The sequence below is a fragment of the Aquila chrysaetos genome, chromosome 7, assembly GCF_900496995.4.
Source record: "Aquila chrysaetos chrysaetos chromosome 7, bAquChr1.4, whole genome shotgun sequence".
Classification (NCBI taxonomy): Eukaryota; Metazoa; Chordata; class Aves; order Accipitriformes; family Accipitridae; genus Aquila; species Aquila chrysaetos.
In genome coordinates this window covers 36161736-36176067 of record NC_044010.1, presented here as the reverse complement: position 1 = coordinate 36176067, position 14332 = coordinate 36161736, and the positions used below count along the sequence as shown (strand labels likewise).

Below are 14332 nucleotides of genomic sequence, written 5' to 3'. Positions count from 1 at the left end.
TGAGGATCCCCCCCGCGCCCCCCTCTCCTCCTCCTCCTCCTCCTCCTCCTCCCTGCGCGCCCTCACTGCAGGTCTCGTCGCGGCTTCCGTCACGCGCCTCAACGGCCGCCCAGCGGCGGGCGCCGTTGCTGTCACCGGGCGTCATCCCGCAGGGAGAGCGGCCCCGGCGCCCCGCGCCTGCATGGCTAACCCCCGCTGCCGCCGGGCTCGCCTCAGCCCTCTGGCGGGGAGGGTGCCGCCTCCCCTCGCCCACCCTTCGCAGCGGGAAGGCAGTGCCCCTCACGCCGGTACTGGCGCGCCCTGCGCTGAGGCGCTGGCTGACACCTACAGAGGTGCTGCCCCAGGGCCGCCGCTACCGCCGGTACCACAGCCACCTCGTACGTGCTGGTCGCTCCCAGGCGGCGGGCCCCGAGTCCTTTCCCAAACACTGCATGGGGTACCCGCAGCACACGCACGTGGACCCCCCTTCCCCCGGTCCTGCACCTCACACCGGCCGCCGTGGTCGCCTCTCTCCTTGCCCTTGCCCGCACAACACGACGGTGCTTGATGTCTCACGGGTGCTGCCAGTGCCCGTAGGTATTACGCCCAAACGTTGGCCAGCACACGCGGCCTCGGCCACCCAACCCTCCCGCGCCACCCATCCTGTGCACTAACCGCCATTTGCCGTCCATGTGCTAGCCGCAGCTGCCCCTCCCTGTACTGGAAAGCCAAGAGCAGCGCACACATCCCGACGGAGCTACAGCTTGCCCTCCTCAAGCATCCAGAAAGGCCCGTGGAGCCACGGGCAGCCCCCACGCAATGCCCTGCGGTGGCACACCGGCCCGAGCTGCGGGCGCCCTGACAGAGCACCGCCCTCGCAGTCAGGTTTTGAAGTGAGTGCAATTGTATGTTATTGACGCACACACAAAAATACCCTTTGGAGGGCTGCCAAAGAGTAAAAGAAGATGCGTTGGCTGGCAAGTGCTACAATACATCAAGACTGCTGAGATAGGACTTCATAACGTGTTTGGGAATTTCGTCTTCCTCTGGCCATTTGTCATTATTGACCATCAGGTTCAGTCAAAGATCCCTTCACAATAAGAAATCACGCCTGATGCCTCTTGTTCTTCTTAGTGGATAGCTTTAAATTGACTCTTGAAATAGAGCGATTATTTCTCAGCAACATGAAAGCATATTTTCCTCATCATAAGTAATGTGTTGGAAAATGAGGGAACATACCGTTCTCTTTTCTGTCGTCACTCCAGTCGCAAAACTTAGGGCTTTTTCTAGGCTGGCCTTACTACTAACAGTTTCTCCATCACCTAGAAATGTAGGTATTTTCTTGAATTGTGGAAATTGGTGTATCTCCTTGGAGCATAGATAGGGTCAGAGCAATGGATGATCTGCACCATGTATGCTCCAGATCCAGCCGTCTGGGAAAACATTACAAAACAGCATTTCACGTGAGGAGGTTATCTCGAGGGGACACAGGTCTGGATGGCAGGATAAGCCAGAAGAATTAGAGCAGAGGCATATATTTGGGATATGATCTTCTTCAGCTTCTGGTCACCCATCTCCATTCTCCACCTCCAGGCTCCTTGCCTGCTTTCCTCCATTGCGTCACTCATCACATCCATCAACCTGCAGGGTCCCAAGTCCTAATTTTCCACCTCTCACCATTTAAGTACTTTTAGAGCCACAGCTGCTTGCCACATCTGTTACCTCTTTCATATTCCTTGCATCTCTCACTTTCTGTGCCAGCCTTCCCTCTTATTTTTCCTCTGACTTGAGCTATTCTGTTTCCCTCCCCAGTAACTCCACCATCTATCCCCAGCAACTCCACCAGCTTCTTTTTTCTTTCTTTTTCTTTTTCTTTCTTTCCTTTTCTTTTTTCTTTTCCTCTTTTCTTCTTTTCTTTTTCTTTTCCCCTTTTCTTTTTTCTTTTCTTTTTTCTTTTACTTTTCTTTCTTTTCTTTTTTCTTTTTCCTTTCCTTTTCTCTGTTTTTCTTTTTCTGTTTTTCTTTTTTCTTTTTCTTTTTCTTTTTTTCTTTTTCTTTCTTTCTATCCATATTTCTCAAGTCCTTGTCCTTGACTATCTAGTCTCAGCTTCTAGTGATCACTCTTAACCTAGTGTCATTTTGTGCCACCTTCCTCTCCTGCTTCAAATTCCTCGACCCATTCCCACTTGCACTCTCCCCACCAACACATCTTGCTCTGGTCCAAATCAGGCAACCTGATTGAGGTCAATGTTTTCTGAGCTCACAAGGGAGGAAAAGGCAAGGCTCCCTGCTCCCATTTGCAGTGCTGAGACCAGACAGGATACAGTCCAGACTGGCAGCTGCAGGTCAAATCCACTTTAAAGAAGACAAAACTTTGAAGAATTTAAAGCACTAGCAAATCTTAACAAGGCATAGACAGTGACTTTTTTTTTCCCCTCACAAAGGCTAACAGAACCGGGTTACATTTGGGGCTGCTTTTCGTAAGTTGAGCAAAATGCACATTCTTGACATGAAAGCATCATCTTCCCCCAAATAAGAAATCCAGGGTTCCAAAGCATAAGATGTCATCATCTTAAAAGAAAGGTTGCCAAAAATACAGGGAAGGATATTCTGCATCTTCTGCAAGGCTGATTTCCAGACATGACTCAATTGTTCTAGCTAATATTCTTTCCCTTTGTCCTCTCTCCCTCTCTTACCCTAAAATGAACTTCAGACAGAAAATTTCTCTGAAAACACTCAAGCATTAGCAAATTTATGAACAACTAAAAATAAGTTCTCACATGGAAAAGGCTAGGCAACCGTAGAGAAGTTTCCAGCCCTGTTTGTTTGACATGCGTCATAATAATTGAGTACAGAATGCACATGCTGTAACCATATATATGCAGTAAGGCGTATGCTACATACATGTGCTGCTCTCGTGATGCACATGTTACCATAAAAAGCTGGTCGAAGAAACTCTCTAAGACTCAATTTTGGAGTTTTAGAAAGCAGGCATTCTTTATTGCAGTGCTGGATGCACGGGGGATAGTTCCTTCTAGTGTGCATACCACTACCTACAGCAAGCAAAGCTTATATTGTTCTAATATATACATATTCATTACATTTCCCAGAATTGTTGTACATATTCATGTTATTTCCCAGAAATTATTTAAATTGTGTCTGCCCTTTTGGGCATGCGCTATTAAATGGGTCGGTGGTCTTTTGGGGTCTTTGAAACCCTCTGGTAGTCATCTTCTTGGTGTCCGCTAATTGAACTTTCCCTTAAGGCATGAGCAGTGCAGGTCATCCCAGGTGGTTCATCTCTTCTTCCCAATTTGCTGGTCCTGGCAGGTTTTAATCACAAAGCTCAGCAGAACTTAAGGCTTCTTATCTATTTGTGCATACTGTTAATAAAGCTCAAGGTTTTCTTACATACCAAAAGTTTCAAAGTTGCTCAAGCAAGCATAAATTAAGCGCTACAAAAATACAGGGGAGTCTTTCAACACCAGCCTTTTTTCAAGGCATCACACATCCAAAGGCCACAGCCTGTTCTGTAATAGGTACCTGTACAAGATACACGCTGCAAGCAGTTAACATGAAACCTACTTACAACTTGTTCATTCAGCCTGAAGTCCAACCACTGTTTTTCATTTAATAGCAATTGCTGCCTGTGTCCTGTGCTTTTCAAGGGAGCAGCTACTGCATACTATTTGGAACAGAAGGCATATGTGCCCCCATTTTGCTGCTCTTAAAGCCTCCACAAACATGATGCAACAAATTCTGAAGCGCTATTATCCTGTGTTTTTCCATATCTCTTGATACACTGAAGAATAAAGTTTCTTTGGTCTCCCTCCAGCTTGGAGGGCAATTGTTGGAATACAGATGTCCTTTTTCCTGCTTTTCTTCCCTTCCCCAGCAATAGGGCTTAATGCTCCACTTCAACCTTGTAAGCATATGATACATGCATGCTGGCATATGTTTCTTTTGGGAATGACTCAAGAAGATTTATCTTGTGGGTTCCACAGCGCTGTCAGGTGAGACTGGGCCTCTAATATGACAGTTGTGCAGTGCCATTAATGGTTTGTCTCTGTAGTGCGTACGCCAACTGTATCTTTCCCTTCCTGATAATGATATACTGTCCAAAGAAGATGCCAGGAAGTGTTCTGGCATTTACAGCTGTTCGTTCTGAAAACTACCCAAGCACGTCTGACATTCTCACTGGAGCAAGTTCCTCCCCCAAGAAGGAAAGCACACCTCATATGTTTATTAATGCCTGTCCTTAGGTTTTGTACAGCAGCTACTCCTGCACCTACTAGACCACACAGGCAAAGCAAGGAATAGGCTCAAGGAGGTCTCACATTGCAAGGCACAGCTGATACCAGGCAGCTTGTACACCTGAGCGAGGAAACTACAGCATGGGTAGCAATGCTGAGGCCCTTTGTAGGAAGGCAGGGAGGGTGCAAATGCAGACCTCTGCCTTCCTCTGCAGCTGCTGGCAGTGAACGAGTATTTGTTACAGTGGAACACACGCTGTTTCTCCAAGCAAGTGAAGAAACCCATTCTATGCAGGAGTGCTACCCTCTTCCTAATATACTGAAAGGTCCAACAAGGGCAAGTACTCCTAGCAGTCTGTATGCTTACCTCAGAGGAACATCTGAAGCCTCCCTTTACACTCTAAGCTATAAAAATTGACATCTTTTTCATGGATTAAGGAGTAGAACCTGCATACACAACCAAAAGTAAGCAAAGGGGTGGCTCAACAGTATTGAGCCCCAACATTTTTCAAAATATGGGGGAACCTATATGTCTATACACTAAAAAAGTTGCCACAAGCAAAACAAAGACTAGAAAACAATTCTCCTTCCCTTCCAGAAAGCAGCTCATCTAAATGTGAGCACCCAGTTTCTGAGCAGTGTTTTTTTACAGACTTTGCCCTATTTATTCTTTAAGAAGTCAGGCCCCTTCCTCATAAAAAAGAGTGTGTGTCAGAGAAAAAGGTGAAGCTAGACTTCTACTCCATAATCATTATAAATTCTGCTATGCTATCCTTCTCAAGCCTACTCTGTTTGAAAAAAATTAACTCCCAGGTACTCCTCCAAATCTGGGGGTTACTATGACTATTCAAAGAGCAAATAACCATTCAATGTGTGACAAAGGGCTTCATTAGGAAAAAGGAAAAAGGCAGTCCAGGATAGATCAAATGTAGGCAATAGAGAAGCTGTCTTAGGCTTCCTATTAGAGCTGCTCCTGTAGTACTACTGGCATGATACCTTCTCAAGCTCCTGACCTTGTCACTGGACTGTGCACGGAGTTTTACGGTTTATTTTTTAAGGTAACCTGACCTCTCAAACCAGCTGTCCTTGGTCAGAGCTGAATATTTTCTGGAAATCATGAAGTTTGAGTAGAAGATTATCATAATTTGATCAAGAAAGAGTATAGTCAGAAAGACCACAGTTTATCAACAACTGGCAATATTGCTTCCACAATAGCCTTTGTTCCTCCTGTGCTCTCCTTGTACACCTCCCTTAAATCCTTCTCACATCTCCCCCACTCCTCTGCTCAGCCTGTCAGTGCACGAAAAAGCAATACACCCCATGGCAGACCTGAGGCAATAATACACGACAGTTGGCCAGACAGCAATCCAGGAAGATACACATCTTTACCTGCCTTCTCTTTGCTCCTGGATGGACAGGATAAACATTTTTATGGGCCATTCATTGCACAGGCTGCTGCCTTCCTAGATCTGTGTTGTTACCCTTTGGAATTCCAGCTCACTATGCATGAAGAAATTGTGAGATTACAGTGAATAACAAGCTTAACGTGGGTCAACAATGTCACAATATTGCAATAAAGATAATCACCTTTTTGACTGCATAAACAATATAGTCTCCAAGACATATGAAGTAATCCTTGCAGCATATTCAGCACTGGTAGGGTCTCTGGTGGAGTACTGCCAAGTTTTTGGAACGACATTTCATGAAAGAGCAATGCAAGAAGCCGTAAGAAGGATCCAAGGCTCAGGACACACAACCTAGGAGGAAATGGTTTCTTTAGCTTAACGAAAGCTCAACTCTAATAAACAGCCTACAAATACATATAACACAGAGCTATGAAGGAGCAGAAGGGAATAAACTGATGTCCTTAATGGAGGGCTTACCTCCATTAAGCAAAGGAATATGAAAAGCACAGGAAGAGATTGCTTTGGAAGATTGATGAGTTTTTATCTTCAGTTTGTTTGTTTTTCATAACTAGTGGAAGAAATATTTTTATAAATATTGATAGCTATATTTAAGTTTGTATTGGAATGGGGGGACAGACTGCATTAACTACCAAGGTCTCCTGAAGTCCAGATTTTCTACATAAGCACAACAGAAAAGATACGGGGCTGCCAAGAATATGACACACTCAGCTTGATAAAAGAGAAAGGGTCTTAAATCAGATTTTGTAAATTGTATGTGGATTCTCTAAATCATCATAGGCATTGACAGAAAATAAAAGGTCAAGGTTATGTAAAAGTTGTATCAATAGCCTTTCCTTTTCTCAACAAGTCTTCAAGGCGGCAGAATTGGACTAGCACAGAGTAATAATTGCACACTCCCCAATCAGAAGACCATCTGTATTTAAGATACTGATTTTTGCTGGTCAGTTGAATGTTTGCTAAGACAGATTGCAAAGTACCAGTTTATGATTGTAATAGTAATAATAAAGTATTAGCAGCATTTGTTGTAGGACGGAGGTGTTATTCTTGTTTCAGACCAAATTTTCACTTGGTCTGTATTAAAATGATTAACTTTGTCAGGAATTGTTAATAATGGTACAGAAGGAGCCATTTTCTCAGCAAAAGAAAGCAGATTATTGAAATATGATCTTGCCATCACAGCTGTTCTGCATGGGGGAATTAGGTCATTCTAAACCCCTTGACAGGCTGGTGGAGCTGCTGTCTCTAGTACAAAAAGAGCACCTGTCGGTGCTGTTTCTCCAAAACCTAGCATGAAATAGAACTGCAAACTAGCAAGGTTGACACGCTCTCAGCTTTGGTGAAAAAACAGCCTGCAGAAAAATTGTTGGACTTAAATCCATACTGAGTCCACTAGCGATTATAATGCAGAGAACGGTACTCACAGATGCCCCAACTTCTTTAAACAGAATTGAGAGAAACAGTCCTCATAACAGGCAGTAAATAATGCAAGTGGCATGTATAATTCTATACTCCAGATCCAATCATGGAAACTGCTGAGTGCTCCCTTCTCTTACGGCCTTTGAAACTTGCAGAACAAGGGCCTATACAATCTTTCCCACACCCCAGAGTAGCCTAGCGTTGTAGCCATTTAGAAAAAAAATGTCATTTTATATATTAAGAGATGATGTGATCAAAAGAGTAACAGTGGGCTATCCATTCTCTTACCAGCTCTGACTCAAACCTGTTCTCTATCACTGACGTGCCGAAGCTCCATATATTCTGAGCATTTTTGCAAAATGGGGCCTCATGGAGGAGATCATGCAAAGTATCAGCCTCCAAATGTCAGGCCCAATCTTGCAATCCTCATGTCAATTGTTTTATTGAACTAAATGAAACTGCTCCTATGAAAAACATGCAAGGGGCCAGGTGTCAAGCTGAGAGACAGGCCAGCAATAACAAAGATCTTTTTAAAATGCTATATCACCGTCACAAGTTGTCACAGTTGAACAGCACTGTATAGCATGGCATTCTCGATCCTCATCTCCTTCAGAAAACTAATACTCCTTTTCAAAACAATGCAAGACCCCTCTGCTGTGAAATTCTAAGTTAAAACACCCCTTACATTGGTACAATTCCCAGCAACTGTACACAAATATTTTGGTTGGTGCTGATGTCAGCACATTTTCATTCCAGTGTCCATTTAACAAAATAGTTGAAGTTAATGGAAAGGAAGTAGAAGACCTCCTTTGGCTGGCTAAGGGAGCTACAGTGCCTAGGATCAGCTTGCAGTTTTGTCCTGAATGCTCATGCTTACACCCTCAGGATGCAGTCCTGTTGTGCCTAATATCTACTACCTAATATTGTGGAAAAGTAACTCATTATTATCAGGAGTTTAGTCCCAGTTACCCCTTTTTGTCCTTGAATAACCATTCACCAGCATCAAAGAGGTGGCAGACTAAGTGCACATACCTCTTTGCCAACCACTGTATTTCTAGCAGCAGACCAAAACCCTGCTCTGGCAAGCAAAGAGGCAGGAGATGTAAGCAGTTATGGTGCAATACAGTACAACGTGACATGTGGTCATGACAACAGCTTTAGAGAAATGTATACAAGTGTTTTAATTTTGCTTTTGCTTCATTTTTAAGGCACTTGGGGTGGGAGAGGGAAGAAATCGGTGTTATTTCATTGCTTTTAATATTTTGATTTCACAGACACTTCTGTACCTAATTTTAAATATTTAATCTTGCAAACTGATACAGATTTTGTATCAGAAATGCCACACTACGTATATTTGTTTTATAAAACATGGTAACAGCTGGAAAAGAACAAGGCTTTTCCTGGCAATGCGAATAAACCTCTCAGTCATGAACTGCATCTCTCAGCAGTTTGTCCTGTGTGTGTCTTGCATCAGATGCTGTCGTCTTGCAGTCATGAGTCACTTGCTTCAGCTCCCACTGCTCAGGGGTATCGGCTTGGCAAAGCTGCGTTGCTACATAGCTTATTCCCTGGGGAAATGTGCACACAAAGCAGTGGGAAGTCAGGCCACTGCTGTGCTCAGAACAGAACAGATTTGCATTTGAGTTCAAGCTGCAGGGAGTACATGCTAAATTGACTAATACTGCATCTATTTCTAGTACTGTTACCTGGGTAATGGTAATTTCATTTTGTTCTTTTCCTTCAGTGGTTACAAAAAGATTTTCTACCTTAAATTAACCTTTAAAAATCTGAATGAAATTCAGTAAGTTCACAAACAATGTGATTTTTCCAGTTAGTATTATTTCACTACTTAGCAAAATAGCAATAATAGAGGACAGAGTTCAGGAGTCTGAGAGATGTTAGTTCTGTCCAGACTGGAAATTCCTTTCTAATTTGCTCTTGCTTTTGCCTGTGCTATTAGGGTACAATTCTCCCTGCTGTTGTAGCTTTGACCATTACGAATAGCAGCAACAGTTAACCTGTGTAGTTCTGAAGGTCTCCTGGTTTTTCCTTCTTAGTACAAAAATATAATGGTAGGATGAAATTAGCAGACATTAGTTGGACCAGGATTTCATACGAAACTTTCCTCAGGCGTTTCGGAATGATCCTAGGTTTGCTAGATGTAGCATTTACTAGTACATCGTTGGTTTAGCACCCATAGGTATCTAAAAAAAAAAAATAAATAGAGAAGCCTAAACCCCACATACACTCATCCAGTGCTGCAATTCCCACAAATAGCCAAAGCTACAAAAATTCAGAGGAAATAAATCATTAGCTTCCATTCTTAGAACAGGAATAATGAACAGTTCTTTTCTGGAACTGAAGATAAATCCAGCTTAAGATCTTCTCAGCAAACAGCAGCAATTCTAAGGCAGCCCCCCCCAAAGCTCTAGCAAAAGTAAAATGAATAAAATGAGAGCCTAAGACTAGAGACCATTAGCATAACACGAGCAGTGCATTTCTGGATTCAGGCTTCTGAAACGGGAGACTTAGAAACAGCAAGTTGTTTTGGACTCATTTCAGTCTCTCACCTAAGTGAAAGCAAGATGCTTCATACAAGTTTATTTCTTATATGGGCCTTTCATCTTCCCTAATTTGGTATCTGTGGATTGAAGGAGAGAAAAGAAAACTTTTTACATAAAAATTACCAACACCACATAGTGAAAAACATCCAGGAAGATAACCAGAAGTTTTGATAGCAAAGGTTTTTCTCCGGGACAACTAGTAATCTCTATAATTAAATAAGCTAAACTGATACAGAAAAGATATGAGATAAATGGGCAAAGACAAAAAGTTGCCATCTGGTCCTGGCAGATCTCCGAGCTGCCTATCATTATCAGCAGCAATGGTAGGCTCCTTGGCAAACTAACATCATTGACGATGGCTGCTTAGTAATGATCAGCAAAAATGTCTGTATCATATGCAAGCCCTAAACATGCCAATGGTCAACTGCAAATTCCTGGGCCTGGCATTACAATGCAATACAGTACTTCCTACCCTTGGCAAACGACCGCGTTGGAGTTCAGGCCCTCAATGGCTGATTTTGCAGCTTGCGAACATGAAACAGCAATTTCTTCCCCTCTGCTGTAAAGGGCACCCAAGTGGATTTCTAAGGAAGAAACAGTGGGCACTCTCTCCTCTGTCAGTCTACTTGAAGGCAGTGCAGACCTCATGAATGATTTCTGTTCGTCCTTTCAAAGGGACTAATGACAGGGAAAGACTTGAGGGCTTTCTTTTCAGAAGCAAAATTACTCCGTGGCAATACTCTGCAGAGACAAGTACACATTATTGGATTATACAAATGTTTACAGTTTCAGTCTTCATAATATGGCAGATGTTTACCAGATGTTTACTGTAGTGGCAAAGCCTGTGAAAATGTGGCTCGAGACTGGAATGAGATCTGCTCCCAAAATTAAGAGAGTGTGGAATTCACTTCCCTGGAGAGCCTAACTCTTGGCACTTCCACTTGTTTTTTACAAATCTGTGTGAAAGAGGTAGGATTTAATCAGGGATTCTCTCCACATCCCCATTAAATAGTAAAGAGCAAAATTTCCTCACTGAGAGCTATTTCACTATTGTATCCTCCTCTGAGCAGGATCACAGAGAAGGGTACAGGCTGCAGGCTGACCAAACCTTGATTAAACTAAAGCTTTCAACAGCAGAAAAATTCTAAGAAATCACGCACCCAGAAATCTTACTGGACTTTGGGACCGAGTCTGGCTTTTTTGTTATTAAGAAGATCCAGTTTCAGTCTTTTTCCCTTCTGTTTTAGTTCTTTGTCTTTATGACCTTGTATGCCTATTTTTGTGCTGAGTATTACATTCACCAGAGTGTTAGCCCTGTTAGTCTTCAGGGAAGGTGGACCATAGAAACAGCAACAGCAGCTTTTCAGCCACAAATATTGCAGGAATGCAAACAGGAGACAGTTTCCAAGACTGCAGAACTTGTACCCACAGTCAAAACCACACAGTGAGCGGAATTCAAACCTCCCAGAGCTTTACTTAGATTATGCAAGACAAATATCTGAAAAAGAAAGGTAAATAAGGAACAGTTTAGCCTAGGAACTGTGTAATTGCACCAGGTTGCATGTTCTATTTGGAGCATTGTATAATACTTGTGCTGAAGACATTGGAGATTTTCTTTGTTTAAATAAAAAAACCTCTAAAATTGGCTAGTATGTGCTGGTGTTGAATCCAGAATATTGTGATATTTCAGAAGAATGGCGTACAAATCCTAAAGGAATGATATTACTAATAAGCACTCTTCTCTGTTTAACTCCCCAAAAGGAGTCAACACGCAACTGATTGTAAGAAGGATTTTAAGCCTATGCCTTAAAGCTCTTCTCCAAGAAGAAATGTTCAAAAGACTTCTTACGTAGGAAAGAATCTCACAAATCCGTCCTTTAACATTTCTGTATTTTTTTCTGGTGTGGGTCAAATATCAGAAAGACGATATGGAGGTGCTAAAACCTGAAGCCTACCTCTCAGAAATAAGGAACATAAGCAGCTCTACAGAACAGTCAGCCCTTTTTTGAAAGTCAATTTCTGTAAAATAATTAATCTTCCAAGATGAAATTAATGTAAACAGGGTTCTAAAAACAGGTTTTGGAGGTTTCTTAAACCCTCTTTAAAAAGGCTTTCTAAAGAATGGAAGATCTTTCATTTTCTGTGTCTAATAAAAAGACATGTCAATAAAGTAGCTATATTAAGGAAACCACTGCACAAAATGGTGTTAAAAGTATTTTGACCACCTCTTGGATTGTATTTACAGTAATTAACTGTATTATTTGCAACATGTTGCAATGTTTTTGCAGATGAAATAATTTTTTTCCTCCTCAAACTGCTCTGTGCTTTCATACATACAAAATCCTTGAGTTTGGCTCCTACAATAGAGAATACACACTCATTGTGGTTTCAGGGACAAGAGGAAAATAAAATTCTTTCAACTTCTCTTATATGAGAATGTATATAATCTGGGATGCAGCCATTACAGATGCCTGAGTACAGCAGACTGGTCAAATATGCTGAAGTTTATTTTAGAGATCACAGAATTATCATGTTAATAGTTCTATCTGTTCAAAATATATGACAACTGTTGCAGTGTTACGTTGAAGTAACAAAATCCATACTTTTTTTTTTTAAAGAAGTCTTTTCCCAGGAAGGGTTGTTTCTATGGTTTACCTTTTAGTTCTACAACAAATTATATTAATCTTGAAAGAGGCACTACGTTTCTCCTTGATTTGCATGGTGGGAATAAAATGTAGAATATGCTTGTGTTACCTTGCAGACTGTTGTGCAGACCAACATTTTCTGCCTTCTTGGAAACCTACAGAGGGTGGAAGCAAGGACAGGTAGCCTGGAGGAATACAGAGAAATTGTCCAAGCAGCCAGGGATCAGGTTAGGAAAGCCAAAGCCCTGATAGAATTAAATCTGGCCATGGACGTCAAGGGCAACAAGAAAAGCTTCTATAGGTACATCGGTGATAAGAGGAAGACTAGGGAAAATGTGGGCCCTCTCTGGAAGGAAACCAGGAGACCTGGTTACCCGGGACATGGAGAAGGCTGACGTACTCAATGACTTTTTTGCCTCAGTCTTCACTGGCAAGTGCTCCAGCTGCACCGCCCAAGTTGCAGAAGGCAAAGGCAGGGACTGGGAGAATGAAGAGCCGCCCGCTGTAGGAGAAGATCAGGTTTGAGACCATCTAAGGAACCTGAAGGTGCACAAGTCCATGGGACCTGATGAGATGCATCTGTGGATCCTGAGGGAACTGGCGGATGAAGTAGCTAAGCCACTATCCATGATATTTGAGAAGTGGTGGCAGTCCGGGGAAGTTCTCAGGGACTGGAAAAGGGGAAACATAACCCCCATTTTTAAAAAGGGGAAAAAAGGAAGACCCAGGGAACTACAGGCCAGTCAGTCTCACCTCTTTGCCCAGCAAGATCATGGAGTGGATCCTGCTGGAAACTATGCTAAGGCACATGGAAAATAAGGAGGTGATTGGTGACAGCCAGCATGGCTTCGCTAAGGGCAAATCGTGCCTGACAAATCTGGTGGCCTTCTACAACAGGGTTACAGCCTTGGTGGATAAGGGAAGAGCAATGGATGTCATCTACCTGGACTTGTGCAAAGCATGTGACACTGTCCCACACGATATCCTTCTCTCTAAATTGGAGAGACATGGATTTGACGGATGGACCACTTGGTGGATGAGGAACTGGCTGGATGTGGTCAACAGCTCAAAGAGTTGTGGTCAACAGCTCGATGTCCAAGTGCCGACGAGTGACAAGTGGCGTTCCTCAGGGGTCAATATTGGGACGGTGCTGTTTAACATCTTTGTCGGCGACATGGACAGTGGGATTGAGTGCACCCTCAGCAAGTTTGCCGACGACACCAAGCTGTGTGGTGTGGTCAACACACTGGAGGGAAGGGATGCCTTCCAGAGGGACCTTGGCAGGGTTGAGAGGTGGGCCCGTGCAAACCTCATGAAGTTCAACAAGGCCAAGTGCAAGGTCCTGCCCATGGGTCGGGGCAATCCCAAGCACAAACACAGGCTGGGTGATAAGTGGATTGAAAGCAGCGCTGAGGAGAAGGACTTGGGGGTGTTGGTTGACGAGAAGCTCAACATGACCCAGCAATACGCACTTGCAGCCCAGAAAGCCAACCGTATCCTGGGCTGCACCAAAAGAAGCGTGACCAGCAGGTCGAGGGAGCTGATTCTCCCCCTCTACTCCACTCTCGTGAGACCCCACCTGGAGTACTGCATTCAGCTCTGGGAACACCAATGTAAGAAGGACATGGACCTGCTGGAGCAAGTCCAGAAGAGGGCCACAAAGATGTTCAGAGGGATGGAGGACCTTTCCTATGAAGACAGGCTGAGAGAGTTGGGGTTGTTCAGCCTGGAGAAGAGAAGGCTCTGGGGACACCTTATATAGCAGCCTTCTAGTACCTAAAAGGGGCCTACAGGAAAGCCGGAGAGGGACTTTTTACAAGGGCATGTCGTGATAGGATGAGGGGTAATGGCTTTAAACTGAAAGAGGGTAGACACAGATTAGATGTAAGGAAGAAGTTCTTTACTGTGAGGGCGGTGAGGCACCGGAACAGGCTGCCCAGAGAAGTTGTGGATGCCCCATCCCTGGAAGTGTTCAAAGCCAGGCTGGATGGGGCTTTGAGCAACCTGGTCTAGTGGAAGGTGTCCCTGCCCATGGCAGGGGGCTTGGAA

General features: G+C 43.5%; 1 long non-coding RNA gene across 1 annotated transcript; it reads right to left on the bottom strand.

Moving 5' to 3' along the window:
- Nucleotides 1-2948: 2948 nt before the first annotated feature.
- On the bottom strand, nucleotides 2949-12479 carry LOC121233451. The gene is made up of 2 exons (XR_005932898.1): nucleotides 10111-12479; nucleotides 2949-9715 (listed from the first exon to the last, which is right to left on the bottom strand). It is a non-coding gene; the product is annotated as an uncharacterized LOC121233451 (long non-coding RNA).
- Between the last annotated feature and the right edge of the window lie 1853 nt (nucleotides 12480-14332).